Source organism: Corythoichthys intestinalis, chromosome 9, assembly GCF_030265065.1.
Source record: "Corythoichthys intestinalis isolate RoL2023-P3 chromosome 9, ASM3026506v1, whole genome shotgun sequence".
NCBI lineage: Eukaryota > Metazoa > Chordata > Actinopteri > Syngnathiformes > Syngnathidae > Corythoichthys > Corythoichthys intestinalis.
In genome coordinates, this window is record NC_080403.1 from 51,564,646 (window position 1) to 51,578,940 (window position 14,295).

At 41.5% G+C, this 14,295-nt stretch overlaps 1 protein-coding gene across 3 annotated transcripts in view; it reads left to right on the top strand.

Annotated features, from left to right (window-relative positions):
* arhgef10la (Rho guanine nucleotide exchange factor (GEF) 10-like a) overlaps positions 1-14,295 on the top strand; it is a 389,757-nt gene that overhangs the window by 272,525 nt on the left and 102,937 nt on the right. The gene's annotated exons all lie outside the window — the stretch shown is intronic.

Here is a 14,295-nt window from a genome sequence, read left to right on the forward strand (position 1 = left end):
TAGCCTATTTAACTCAATTTTTCTGAGTAGGTTCTAAAATGAGAAGAGCGTAAGGTCAAAAGTCATAACTCTAACAAATATGATGATGCTTTCAATTTGACTGCTTTGGTAGATGTCTGTTCTGTCAGAGTGCTCCTCTGGTTTCTTTACTTTTGTGTTTTTCTGAGAATGTGCCTAGCAACCACCTAAGCAAATATGTATCCAATTTTACCATCCATTCTGATGAAGGACACGTTAACAACAACCTCGCCGGCGTCTCCATTCTGTTGCGTTGCTGTGGAGAAGCGTGACTGCAGTGGTAATTATGACATCACTGCGCTTCTTCATGCTGACAGCTACCCCATCAGGAATTAAACATCAGACCCCCTCCTCTTCTATAGCTTTCATTGTCTTCGTACGACTTTGAATGTCGGCGCGCGAGGAGAGCAGCGGGCGCTCGGGCCTTTGATCCGTTTGAGGGGACGCGGGTTGAATTTGAATCCGAGGGCGCCCCGGATGACCGCATCGCAAACGTCAAGCGGCAACCTTGATGCTCGGCACCACGCTGCGCGGGCTTCATTAGGGAACTCGATGTATCGGACGTTCCGGAATGAGCAAACAACAATTTGCTGGCCCAGCGTGACGGTTGTCAGCAGTGTATGCAACTGTGCGCGTGCAGGTTATGCATAAAATGAGACCAACAAAATGCTTTTTATATAAAGGTTGCCAACCGCTGTGCTGCAGCACATTAGCGAGTCTTGGGAAATCAACCAATATTACTTAATTGGCCCCAAAATGTTGATGAGTTTAAGACAAATATTGTATCGTTCTTCCTCTAACGATTCCACTGAATTCACTTTAGTTTGTTTTGTTTTTTGTAACTTGTCCCGTTAGTCAGTTAGCCCTTTACAAGGCCCTCATTTAACTCATTGCCTATCATTGACGGCACTAGATGTCCAATCCATAGACTTCACCATAAGTCGACGGGACACAGAGCCTGGAGCTGATCGGTAGGGAGCCTATAGCGGCCTAAAAACAAAAACAGGCACCTCCGTTAGGTATATATGAGTCTCCATTAGCAGCGACATCAAAAAAATTCAAAGTAGTTCCCTAATATAATCCTGATTGATTGTTTTGGATAGAAGTAAAACAAAACTTAAAATGGCTGTTAAATCCTCAAATTTTATGCTAGATGCACAGAAATCACCAAATGCAGAGATAATCACCTATACTTTCACGATCAATAACAATATTTACATGAGTTTTTGCTCAAAATAGCAACTTAATTTTTTTTTTTTTGTGTGGAAATTTTCATCAGCTAATAAATGACTCAGAAACTGAATACTTGAGGAAAGCCAGCAGAATCATCTTAATTTTACTCAACAAAAGCAAAATTTGCATTTTTCTATTTACAAATACAACTCATTTACAGTGGGGAAAATGAGTATTTAGTCAATCACCAATTGTGCAAGTTCTCCTACTTGAAAAGATTAGAGAGTCCTGTAATTTTCAACATGGGTAAACCTCAACCATGAGAGACAGAATGTGGAAAAAAAAACAGAAAATCACATTGTTTGATTTTTAAATTTATTTCCAAATTAGAGTGGAAAATAAGTATTTGGTCACCTACAAACAAGCAAGATTTCCTGCTGTCAAAGAGGTCTAACTTCTTCTAACGAGGTCTAACGAGGCTTCACGCGTTACCTATATTAATGGCACCTGTTTTAACTCATTATCGGTATAAAAGACACCTGTCCACATTCTCAGTCAGTCACACTTCAAACTCCACTATGGCCAAGACCAAAGAGCTGTTGAAGGACACCAGAGACAAAAATTTAGACCTGCACCAGGCTGGGAAGACTGAATCTGCGATAGGTAAAACGCTTGGTGTAAAGAAATCAACTGTGGGAGCAATTTTTAGAAAATGGAAGACATACAGGACCACTGATAATCTCCCTCGATCTGGGGCTCCTTGAAAGATCTCACCCCGTGGCGTCAAAACGATAACAAGAACGGTGAGCAAAAATCCCAGAACAACACGGGGGGACCTAGTGAATGACCTACAGAGAGCTGGGACCACAGTAACAACGGCTACTATCAGTAACACAATGCGCCGCCAGGGACTCAAATCAATGTGATTTTCTGGGTTTGTTTTCCACATTCTGTCTCTGGTTGAGGTTTACCCATGTTGACAATTACAGGCCTCTGTGATATTTTCAAGGGGGAGAACTTGCACAATTAGTGGTTGACTAAATACTTATTTGCCCCACTGTATATTAACAGTCCTAGCCCTAACCCTGATCCAGTATAAAATTTGACAGAAAACAGGCAAGCCGTGAGGCAATAGAAACATTAGAATTCATCTTACAATGGGGCAAATTGTTCTCCCACTTGAAAATATTAGAGAGGCCTGCATTTGTCAACATGGGTAAACCTCAACCATGAGAGACAGAATGTGGAAAGAAAACCAGAAAATCACATTGTTTGATTTTTAAAGAATTTATTGCAAATCATGGTGGAAAATAAGTATTTGGTCAATACCAAAAGTTCATCTCAATACTTTGTTATATACCCTTTGTTGGCAATAACGGAAGCTAAACGTTTTCTGTAACTCTTCACAAGCTTTTCACACACAGCTGCTAGTATTTTGGCCCATTCCTCCATGCAGATCTCATCTAGAGCAGTGATATTGTGGGGCTGTCGTTGGGCAACACGGACTTTCAACGCCCTCCACAGATTTTCTATGGGGTTGAGATCTGGAGACTGGCTAGGCCACTCCAGGAACTTGAAATGCTTCTTACGAAGCCACTCCTTTGTTGCCCTGGCTGTGTGTTTGGGATCATTGTCATGCTGAAAGACCCAGCCACGTCTCATCTTCAATGCCTTTGCAGATGGAAGGAGATTTTCACGCAAAATCTCTCGATACATGGCCCTATTCATTCTTTCCTATACACAGTCGTCCTGGTCCCTTTGCAGAAAAACAGCCCCAAAGCATGATGTTTCCACCCTAATGCTTCACAGTGGGTATGGTGTTCTTCGGATGCAATTCAGTATTCTTTCTACTCCAAACACGAGAATCTGTGTTTCTACCAAAAAGTTCTATTTTGGTTTCATCTGACCATAACATTCTCCCAGTCCTCTTCTGGATCATCCAAATGCTCTCTAGCGAATCACAGACGGGCCTGGACTTGTACTGGCAGTGCAGGATTTGAGTCCCTGGCGGCGCATTGTGTTACTGATAGTAGCTTTTGTTACTGTGGTCCCAGCTCTCTGTAGGTCATTCACTTGGTCCCTCTGTGTGGTTCTGGGAATTTTACTCACCGTTCTTGTTATCATTTTGACGCCACGGGGTGAGATCTTGCATGGAGCCCCAGATCGAGGGAGATTATCAGTGGTCTTGTGTGTCTTCCATTTTCTAATAATTGCTCCCACATTTGATTTCTTTACACCAGGCGTTTTACCTATTGCAGATTCAGTCTTCCCAGCCTGGTGCAGGTCTACAATTTTGTCTCTGGTGCCCTTCGACAGCTCTTTGGTCTTGGCCATAGTGGAGTTTGGAGTGTGACTGACTGAGGTTGTGAACAGGTGTCTTTTATACCGATAATTAATTAGAAAAGGAGCCATTAATACAGGTAACGAGTGGAGCCTCGTTAGACCTCGTTAGAAGAAGTAAGACCTCTTTGACAGCTAGAAATCTTGCTTGTTTGTAGGTGACCAAATACTTATTTTCCACTCTAATTTGGAAATAAATTATTTAAAAATCAAACCATGTGATTTTCTGTTTTTTTTCCCACATTCTGTCTCTCATGATTGAGGTTTACCCATGTTGACAATTACAGGCCTCTCTAATATTTTCAAGTGGGAGAACTTGCACAATTGGTGGTTGAGTAAATACTTATTTGCCTAATTGTATGCCAATGAGTTAATTACGTAAACGCTATAAACTTTTATGAACTCACGGCTATTGACGAAAAAACGTTAGCTGCTAGCCCCCCGGACAAGTTGGATTGGACGTCTCTCGCTGTCAGTGGTAGCCAAGGAATAAAATACAATATCATAAGAATGCGAGTTTTCTCATGAAAAATCACATTACATTTTAGCCACGCTTTGAACACCATCATTTTCTGGACTGTTGACTAGCGCGTCACCACCCCACGTGTCGGCCTGCGGCGCCGTCGAGGGCTGATGGTGGGCGGCAGTGCTGCCGACGCCAGTCAATTGCCACTTAATAAACAGTGGAAATTTTCTATTAGTGCTTGTTAGAGCGTGTAAAGAATGTTGTTGTGTGGAACCGGAGGGGCAAGATGGCGCTTGAGTGTTGGAACTGACTACAGAATTGGAAATAGCACAATTTAATATGCGGTCATTTCAGAATTACTCTAGAAAACGGCTGACAGATGAAGTTCGATTGGAGTTCTCATGGAGCATGATATCCTCAGATGACATTGTGGTCTACAGTAGAAACAGGGAGCACTAGGGGGAACATTTACGCCGGAGGTGTCCAAACTATTCCACGTAGTGCCACAGTGGGCGCTGGATTTCATTCCAACAAAACAAGACGACATCTTTTCACCAATCGGATGTCTTACAAGTGTAATCAGTTGATTGCAGTCAAGTGGTGCTTGTTTTAGAAGAAACATCATTGGCTAAACTGTCTGTGCTCGATTGGTAGGAACAAAAACCAGGACCCACAGTGGCCCTTTAGGACCAATTTGGACTAGAGATGTCCCGATCCGATATTTGGATCGGATCGGATGCCGATATGGGCAAAAAAATGCGCATCTGTATCGGATCGGCCGACACGGAAAAATTCCGATCCAGACTTCCGATCCAGTTTTTTTTTTAAAGTCTAGTGCACCAATTTACATAATCCATTCCAGTTTTTGCTTCGGTTTCCCTAATATCCGGTCCGCATTTTACGGCACACCTTCCACACACTACATTACAGTCTCCCAATTTACCGAGAGACTTTATCGGTAAAAATGTCAGCTGTGTGGGATCATTTCACCTTAAAGGACGACAAAGAGACAGAATGCAACATATGCCACAATAAAGTCAAGCGTGGTGGTAAAGCTGTAAGAAGTTTTAATACAACCAACCTAATCAAGCATTTAGCGAAATACCGCCACAAACAATATAAGGAGTGTGTTAAGAAAACCGAAGACAAAAAGAAAGGTCCTACGCAACTAACACTGGCAGAAACGTTTGCTATGCGTGACAAACTGGCACTCCACAGTCCCAAAGCCCAGGGAATAACAGGAGTCATTGCCGAAGAATTCATTCTGGATGATGAGCCATTATCTCTCGTGAGTAAAGACGCACCATCCTACACTTAGAACCACGGTACAACATGCTCAGCCGTCATTACATCCTTGAGCGATTCAGCCGTTGAAGATTCGAGAACGATTCACAAACACCCAAATTCCGATTATTGAAATATGTCAAGTAAAGCGGAACTAACACACACCGCGGTCTTCGGGACGCAATGAGAAACGGACCGCATTGCATCCCGAGAGTAAACATCATGCTCAGATAGGCCGGTGTCGGTATCGGCCAGTATCGGTATCGGATCGGAAGTGCAAGACAATATCGGATCGGAAGTGCAAAAACCTGGATCGGGACATCCCTAGTTTGGACACCCCTGATTTACACTATCAAATATAAAACTTTCTTTTAGTGGGATGAATACGTATTGCAGTTCGGTCCACTTCACAGCATTGAGTCTAATCTTAGACATTTATCTCCCTGTGTAAAGCACCTGGAAGCAGCATATGGGCCAACGCCCTCCCGGGGTAACTGGCAGGGCAAGATCGGGGGTCTTAGCCTCCCTCTCATCGTGTCTACAAATCTCGTTTTAATTAGCTCACCTGCCCGCTTCGTCATCCTTTTCCATCCTCTGGTTGCACCGCTCTCCCTTTCCCCACGTGGGATCGCATTTACCTTCAAAGACAGTTTTACAAATGAGACTGACGATTGGTTTTGTCAAAGCCAAGATGCTGTTTTAGGGTTTTAACTCTTTCAGTGCTATTGAGGGTGATAGATGTCCAATCATGTGGCTCTTTTAATCCTTCTGCTGTGAATTTAAATGAGTTTATCACTAGTGGACGCCCAATCTATTTGAACTGGGAGGGGTGGCAGGAAATGAACATTCATTCAAATGGATTGGACGTCTATCACAGTCAAGCAAAGATGGCAAATTCCAGGGATACTAGGTTTTAGATTTGGGAGAAGATTATTTGTTTAATTAAAGTGGCGTTGAAATGGTTTATTTTAAAAGTTAACTGTCCTCTAGTCTGCCTCATTTCACATGGCTGAATCCAACTGCTCCCTGTTAAGACCAACGTAAGCTACGTTTTTGTTTATGCCAATATTTTTTAATGCACTTGTGAATTAGTTTATAGATATATTTAGCCGTTGGTGGGAATATGTCTCTGAACCGTTTGTTAAGAGCATTGTAAAAAAAAAAAACGTTAGCATTTTATAGCATTTAAGCTAGCGGAGTTTTGTAATTTAGCGAATTGTTCTTTTGTTGTACATAGATCCTCGTTTATTTATTTATTTATTTTTTTAATACCGTTTGACGCTCAACTCAAGTATTTTTATTTTCCATGTCCTTATCCAATTACTCGATTATTCAAACTAACTAGTTCATCGATTAATCGACTACTGAAATAATCGATAGCTGCAGCCCTAGAGAAAATATCGTTTGGCTGTATATCGCGATCCAAAACATCACGATACGCATCGAGTTTGAAAAAATTAGATCGCGTTATGTAGACTAGATGCACTTCCACAGGATTTTCGCAGTATAGCTCATAGATATTTAAGTGAAATTGATGCACCCATCTAGCAACTGTACCACAAGTAGCCGCCAGCCATATTGTGGCACTCATGAGGCAGGGAGGATAATTTCCCACTTATAATGTGAAATCAGAAGAACGGACTTCCAACCATATTATGTATAACAACATGTAATAGCACGCCATTTAATCAAAGGTCATTCAAACTTAAATTTTCAAAACAAAAAGCTAAAATGATCACATAACAACAAACTAAGTAGCATAAATAGCTATTAATGAAACAACTGGAACAGTAACCGAAGAAATCTGGCTCTTTTGATTCTTCTGCTGTGAATTTAAATGAGTTTATCAGTTGCTGTACCATTTGAACTGGGAGGGGTGGCAGTGAATGACTGGTTTTGTCAAAGCCAAGTTGTCCTTCATTTTTAACTCTTTCAGTACTATAAATTACGATAATACCGTAATATTCGGACTATAAGCCACTACTTTTTTTTCTTCATTTTGAATCCTGCGTCTTATAGTCCAGTGCGGCTTATTTATTGATTTATTTGGGTTAGTAGGTATTATTTTTATTTGACAGCTGGGTCCTAAGACATAAGACCGTCATAATTCTGACATGACACTATCATGGGCATTACTGAATGCTTATGTCATTAAGTGGCAAATTATGTCACTAATTCCTTTTACTGTAATTCCAGCTTGGATCTTTTGTATTAATTCAAAAGTGAGAAAATTTGCTGGATAACACTAAATGACATCTGTTATAAGCATTAATGAATTCTCATGACAGTGTAATGTCATAATAATGATTATCTAATAACAGTCTTATGGCACCACTGTCAAATAAAGTGTTGCCAAATCCCATAACTGGCAATTCATGAAAAAACTGGAACAGTAACTGAAGAAATATTTAGCACAGAACATGATTTTAGTTTTGTTTGTTTTTTTTCTGGCGGTCATTGTCCAGCTGCTTCCCCGCAAACGAGTCCTCTGCCCGCAGCAGGGGAACGATGAGCTCTAACTTGCTTGATCAACAAAGACAATCGACAACCCCGTTGCCGTGTGATATAATCCGGGCTAGTTTTGTGTGATTTTTCGCTTCGATAAGTGAAAATAAGACTTTGAGATGTCACTCGTTTTGGTTAGCATGTCGTCTAGCTGTCACCCCTCTTGGTTTGTTTACGTTCTCCGAAGCCGGGGCAGGGAAATGACAAAAGCCGGGGTAACTACGGCGGCATAAAATATCGTTTGGTAGGTGCGACAGTAAAGGTGAAGTCGATAGTTTTGACCATTATGGTGTAATTTTGCCATGTCGTACTGAATAAATGCATTTTTCTTATTTCATATTGCATTTAACACAAGACTGTTATTTGTCATGACTATACCATTTATTTAGCTTTTGGGGAAAAATACTTCAATAAAAAGAATTTTCTGTAAAAATTTCGGAGTAGAGAGACTGAAACAATGACAATTTTCGTCTGTCTTCGTCACATTGTCCTCGTTCTGAATAATTCCCCCTCAATGGGCTGAATTCTAAATCAGATGAAACCATGACCATGTCATCCTCCTGTTGGGGATCCTAAAGCCCTATAATGGTAGGCGTGGCTAAACGGTAGATTAAAAGACTAATTTCTAGGGTTGTTCCGATCATGTTTTTTTGCTTCCGATCCGATCCCGAACGTTTTAGTTTGAGTATCTGCCGATCCCGATATTTCCCGATCCGATTGCTTTTTTTTTTTGCTCCCGATTCAATTCCAATCATTCCCGATAATTTTTCCCGATCATATACATTTTGGCAAAGCATTAAGAAAAAAATGAATAAAACTCGGACGAATATATACATTCAACATACAGTACATAAGTACTGTATTTGTTTATTATGACAATAATCCTCAAGATGGCATTTCATTATTAACATTCTTTCTGTGAGAGGGATCCACGGATAGAAAGACTTGTGACTTTGTATATTGTGACTAAATATTGCCATCTAGTGTATTTGTTGAGCTTTCAGTAAATGATACTGTAGCCATGCCCAATGCATGATGGGAAGTGGAACCATGACTGTGCGTAGTGGTATCAATTGATATATCTTCTCTGCGTTGGGAAATAATATAAGGTGTTAAGAAAAAGATCATTTGCCGCATTGCTTCTGATGATATTTCTAATCGTAGGGAGAGGGATTGTAAGGCTTTAGCCAATTTAAAAAAGGCTCCAAAGGCTGCCAAAATTCACTCTACTCATTTTACACTGCTTTTTATCTCTCTATATAGGTAAAACGGCGCCAATAAAGATTGAGCGCGACAATGCGTTGAGTGGGTAGTGCAGCGCATGCATTAATTGCGTTAAATATTTTAACGTGATACATTTTTTAAAAAATTAATTACCGCCATTATTAGGATAAATTTGATAACCCTACCTTAAGCCTAAACTAAAGACTCGGGATGAGTGTAACATATTACGTTTGTAACGTTAAATACAATTAGAAAACGATTTAATTAAAAAAAAAAATATATATATATATATATATTAAAAAAAGGCATGGCCGATATTTTTTTGCCGATTCCGATACATTGAAAATGACATGATCGGACCCGATCGATCGGCATCTCTAATTAAAACCATTAAGAAATAAAACCAGGCTACCCTAGTCAGGGGAAAAAGCGAGTCTAAAAAAAGTGCGTCTTTAAACGAGATTTAAAAAGGCCTAAATTGGTAATGGTACGGATTTCAGGGGGTAGGCTATTACATAACCTGGGGGCAGCAACTGCAAAAGATCGGTCCCCCCACTGTTTAAGTCTTGACCTCGGAATTTGTAAAAGAAGATTAATTAGAAGACAATTAATAATATGGCTTCAAATCTGCTAACATACGCACTTTGCTGGACAAAACGACGGTCATTTTGACCAGTTCCAAATGGATTGGACATCTGGTGCTGTCAACGGCAGCTTATGAATTAATAAAATGTGATCCTCGAGCATAAAAGTATGTACTCCCTTCTACTTTTTTTTTTGCACAATGTGTCGTTTTGAATGCTAGGTGAAATGGATTGAAAATACCCCTATCAACCCCCTCCACAATTATTGACACCCCCACCTACTAACATAACAAAGCAATTTGAGCCGGGGAAAATTGTTTGCTATTCTCCAACGGCTGATAAAAACCCAGCAGTGGCATCCACCGGAAGGTTGTTTTTTTTCTCATGCCCTCCCGTAACCTCCATATGGTAGAGCGTTACGGCTGCCGGTAATTAATCAACTATAAAAAACGTCCTTTGGCGTGACGGGACGGGACGGAGGAACGGCAGTAGGGGAGCGCTCAGAAAAGTTTTACAGAGGAACGAGAAAGGTCGAGTTGCGCTTCGTGACGGAGACGAACATCCGGCGGGACGGGCGGGTGGTTTGGTGGGTGTCTCCGGCGGATGGAGAAAGCGGTGGCCGCTGACCTTTTTTTGTTTACAAACACACCCCAGAGAAGGGAAAAGGGGGCGGACCCTGCTTTCCGAGGACCATAAATCAGCTGTGATTGATAGTGGTCGGTGAGGAGGATGACAGAGAAAGGCGCACTCCCCCGCTTCTCCATCCACCTCCACTCCATCCCTCTGCGCTAGCCGATCTTTTATATTTACTGCTAAGTGGCAGAAATTAAGTCTCTGAAATGATTACCTTATTTTTTGGACTATAAGGCTAGGTTCATACCGCAGGTCTTAATGCATGATTCCAATTTTTTCGTGTTTTTCCGACTGGAGTGAGGCATTAACTTGACGGCCTGAACGGGAAATCACATAAAAGGGGACCATTTCAAATCCGATCTAGGTCACTTTCGTATGTGTTTAAAATCCGATCTTAGACAAAATTTCCAGAATGTGGCTGCGGTCCAAACTGTCAAGTCCCCCAAATCGGAATTCATGCGGCAATTACTTCAGCAAAGAGCGAGAAAGGGCGCTACGGTAGCGATGGAGCTAGGCATTAGCATTAGCACGAGCTTGAACGAGACATTTAGAGAAGAGGCGGGCTTGACAACAGTCGTTAAAAAAATAAAATGGGGGTGTGGGCAGGATAAGCCTGACAATGCTCAGTTTTCTTTCTGTGCTCCAAATGAACAATATTTCAAGATTGCTTACTCAGCCGAGAGTTGGGGCAAATTGTCCATATGTGTGCGCGTCATTAAGGGTGTTCCAAAAAATCAATTATTAGCTGCATCGTGTTTCGGCACGTGACGATTTGATTGCGATTCATAAATGTTCAAGAACGATGATTTTCCCTAATAACCTTTATGACAGCCACTAGCAGCAGAAAGTAATTCAAGACACGTCTGCCGCCCGGACACCTTTAACGGACGCACGCAAAATGTTGGATGTGAAGAGAATGCCACCGGCCCCCAGGGGGCAGTGCCTTCCTGTAAGAACGTCACTCCTACTAATAGGGGGAGAGTGTGTATTTGGGAGGAGAGATACTGTAGCTTATTGCTACGTCTCTTTGAGTTGTCCAGCAGTAGGTTTAAAGTGCGTATGACAGGAGAAAAAAAGTCTTAAATAGCATTATTATGTGAATAAGAATCATATTTTGAGACGATTCGACTATATACAACAATTTAGCAAAGCGCAGATGACGAGAAATTAGTGTTTTAATCTGCCGGTTAGCCACGCCTACCATTATAGGGCTCTAGCGTCCCCAACAGGTGGATGACGTCAGCAGAGTAACGATTTCATCTGTTTTACTATTCAGGATATAGTGGGGGAATTATTCAGAATGAGGAAAATGCGACGAAGACGGACGAAAATTGTCATTGTTTCAGTCTCTCTACTCCCAAAATTTTTACAGAAAATTCTTTTTATTGAAGTATTATTCCCCAAAAGCTAAATAAATGGTATGGTCATGACAAATATGTCTTGTGCTAAATGCAACATGAAATAATAAAAATGCATTTATCCAGTACGACATGGCAAAATTACACCAGAATGAGGAAAATGCGACGAAGAGAGCCGCAAAATGTCATGGTTTCAGTCTCTCTACTCCAATATTTTTACACGATATTCTTTTTATCCAAGCCAATAGCTAAAAAAATGGCATGGTCATGACAAATATCAGTCTCTAAATGGAATATGAAATAATAAAAATGCATTTATTCAGGACGACATGACAAAATTCCTCCCCAATGGTCAAAACTGTCAACTTGAACTTTACTGTCGCACCTCCCGAACGATATTTTATGCCACCGTAGTTAGCCCGGCTTTTGTCATTTCCCTGCCCCGGCTTCGGAGAATGTAAACAAACCAAGAGGCGTGACAGCTAGCCGACATGCTAACCCGAACCGAGTGATGTTTCAAAGTCTTCGAAGCAGAAAATCACACATAACTAGCCTGGATCATTTCACATGACGACTGGGTTGTCGATTGTCTTCGCCGATCGGCAACCCGCCCGATGGCAAACAAGTTAGAGCTCGTCGTTCCCCTGCTGAGGGCAGAGGGCTCGTTTGCGGGTACGCAGCTGGATAATGACCGCCGGACGAACCGGCCGACGTCGGAGGAGCGCGTAGCTGCCAAATGGTTAACACGAGTATGGCAAAATAATGCTTTACTACACGGCAAAGTTGTAAACAGCGAGATACTCATAAGAGGGCGGCTGCAGATGTTATGCAGCTAAATGGTAAATGGAGTTATACTTGTATAGCGCTTTTCCACCTTTCAAGGTGCTCAAAGCACTTTACACTACATTGCCATCTACCTACTGGTGACGCAACACCAGTAGCAATGTGGGGTTCAGTATCTTGCTCAAGGATACTTAAGCGAGTTCATCAGGACAGAGAATCGAACTCACGACCTTGTGTACTACTCTACCACTGAGCCACGCCACCCCAGCTAACATGACAATATGTGTATAAGGAGAGCTGTTTACATACCCATCCACGATCAAAAGTAATTACTCCTTTATTTAAAGAAAGTTTGTAGTGTTTACTTTGTAATCGCTGTATTCGCGGCTATTTTCAACACAAAGTTGCAATTTCTGATCGGTTGGAAAATTTGACAGAACACTGGGCACATGAAGAGGGCAATAAGCTGAGTATAGGGCTCTCCCGGTAGGGGGACGTGCGACATGCTGCTGGTCGTCGGCCGAGGGGACAAGGAGCATGTCAGCCACAAAATGCAAGCCACCTACATATTAAAATGATCCCACTATTTGAGATAATACAAAACACGATGTTTACTCACTTCCTCGTAAGTCCCATGGTCCCACAGTAGTAGGGTTTGTTTTGGCCAATATCCACCGGTGAATGGGAACTTTTGAAACCCCAAAAAGACACACACTCCTCTCCCTCGTACAGCAAGATTTTTCTGTAGCCGTTTGGCTGGCTTGATGCGAAAAATAAACAAATTAATCCACAAAATCAGCTGAATCCTTAGTCCTTCTCATACAATAGTACGGCTGTATAGTGAAGAGGACTCCTTCTCCCGTACACGTCACAGTGCCCTCTTCCTCAATGCAAGACCAAAGCCGTAAATCTGTCATTTTCGTAGCGCGGGATTCAAAAAATTGAATAATTATATCAATCGCTTCTTCACACATCCAAGCGGTCCATTTAATTCAGGAGCATAAAATACTGCGTGTATTATGAAATAAACATGCTTTTTCGTGTCACAGGCACTTTAAGTTGTCCAGCAGTAGGTTTAAGTCGTGTCAATTGGAAAAAGTCCTTAGTGTTTTGCTAAGTCCTGTGTCTATCAGAGGTGAGTAGACGAACCCTCCTGTACTGTTTAGCTTTTATTGTTGTTTTTTTTGAGAAGTTAATAGTTAGCGCCGAGCGCGATGCTAATTAGCACATTGTTTGGTGGTGTACAAAAGTTACTCCAGATGCAGAACGTTTAAAACCAGGATTAAGTACAGCGGGAACACTACAAACATGTGAAATAGTACGGAAATCTAGTATATAAATAAAAGATCCCGTAAATATTCACCTAATATAAAAATTATCTCTGTCCTTAGTTTTTGGATCGAATACACATTTCCAGTTGAAATGTAAAGCCCAGAGCAATAAACAATAAATCAGACGGGATTTACATACAGTGCCCTCCATAATTATTGGCACCCCTGAAAAAGATGTGGTTTTTAACTTCTATTTTTTTTTTTTTTTTTTTTTTAAATTCAAATAATATGGGACCTTAATGGAAAAAATGCCAGGCACACCAGACCCACTTAGAGTGTTTGTTGCCAAAAAGCTCAATCTTGGTCTCACACAAAAATACACACGGTCCCAGGCTTCAACTGGGACCGTGTGCTTTGGTCAGATGAGACACAGATTGAGCTTTTTGGCAACAAACACTCTAAGTGGGTCTGGCGTGCCACGAAAGATGCGCATGCTGAAAAGCACCTCATACCCACTGTGAAGTATGGGGGTGGGTCAGTGATGCTGTGGGGCTGTTTTCGCTTCCAAAGGCCCTGGGAACCTTGTTAGGGTGCATGGCATCATGAATGCTTTGAAATACCAGGACATTTTAAATCAAAATCTGTTGCCCTCTGCC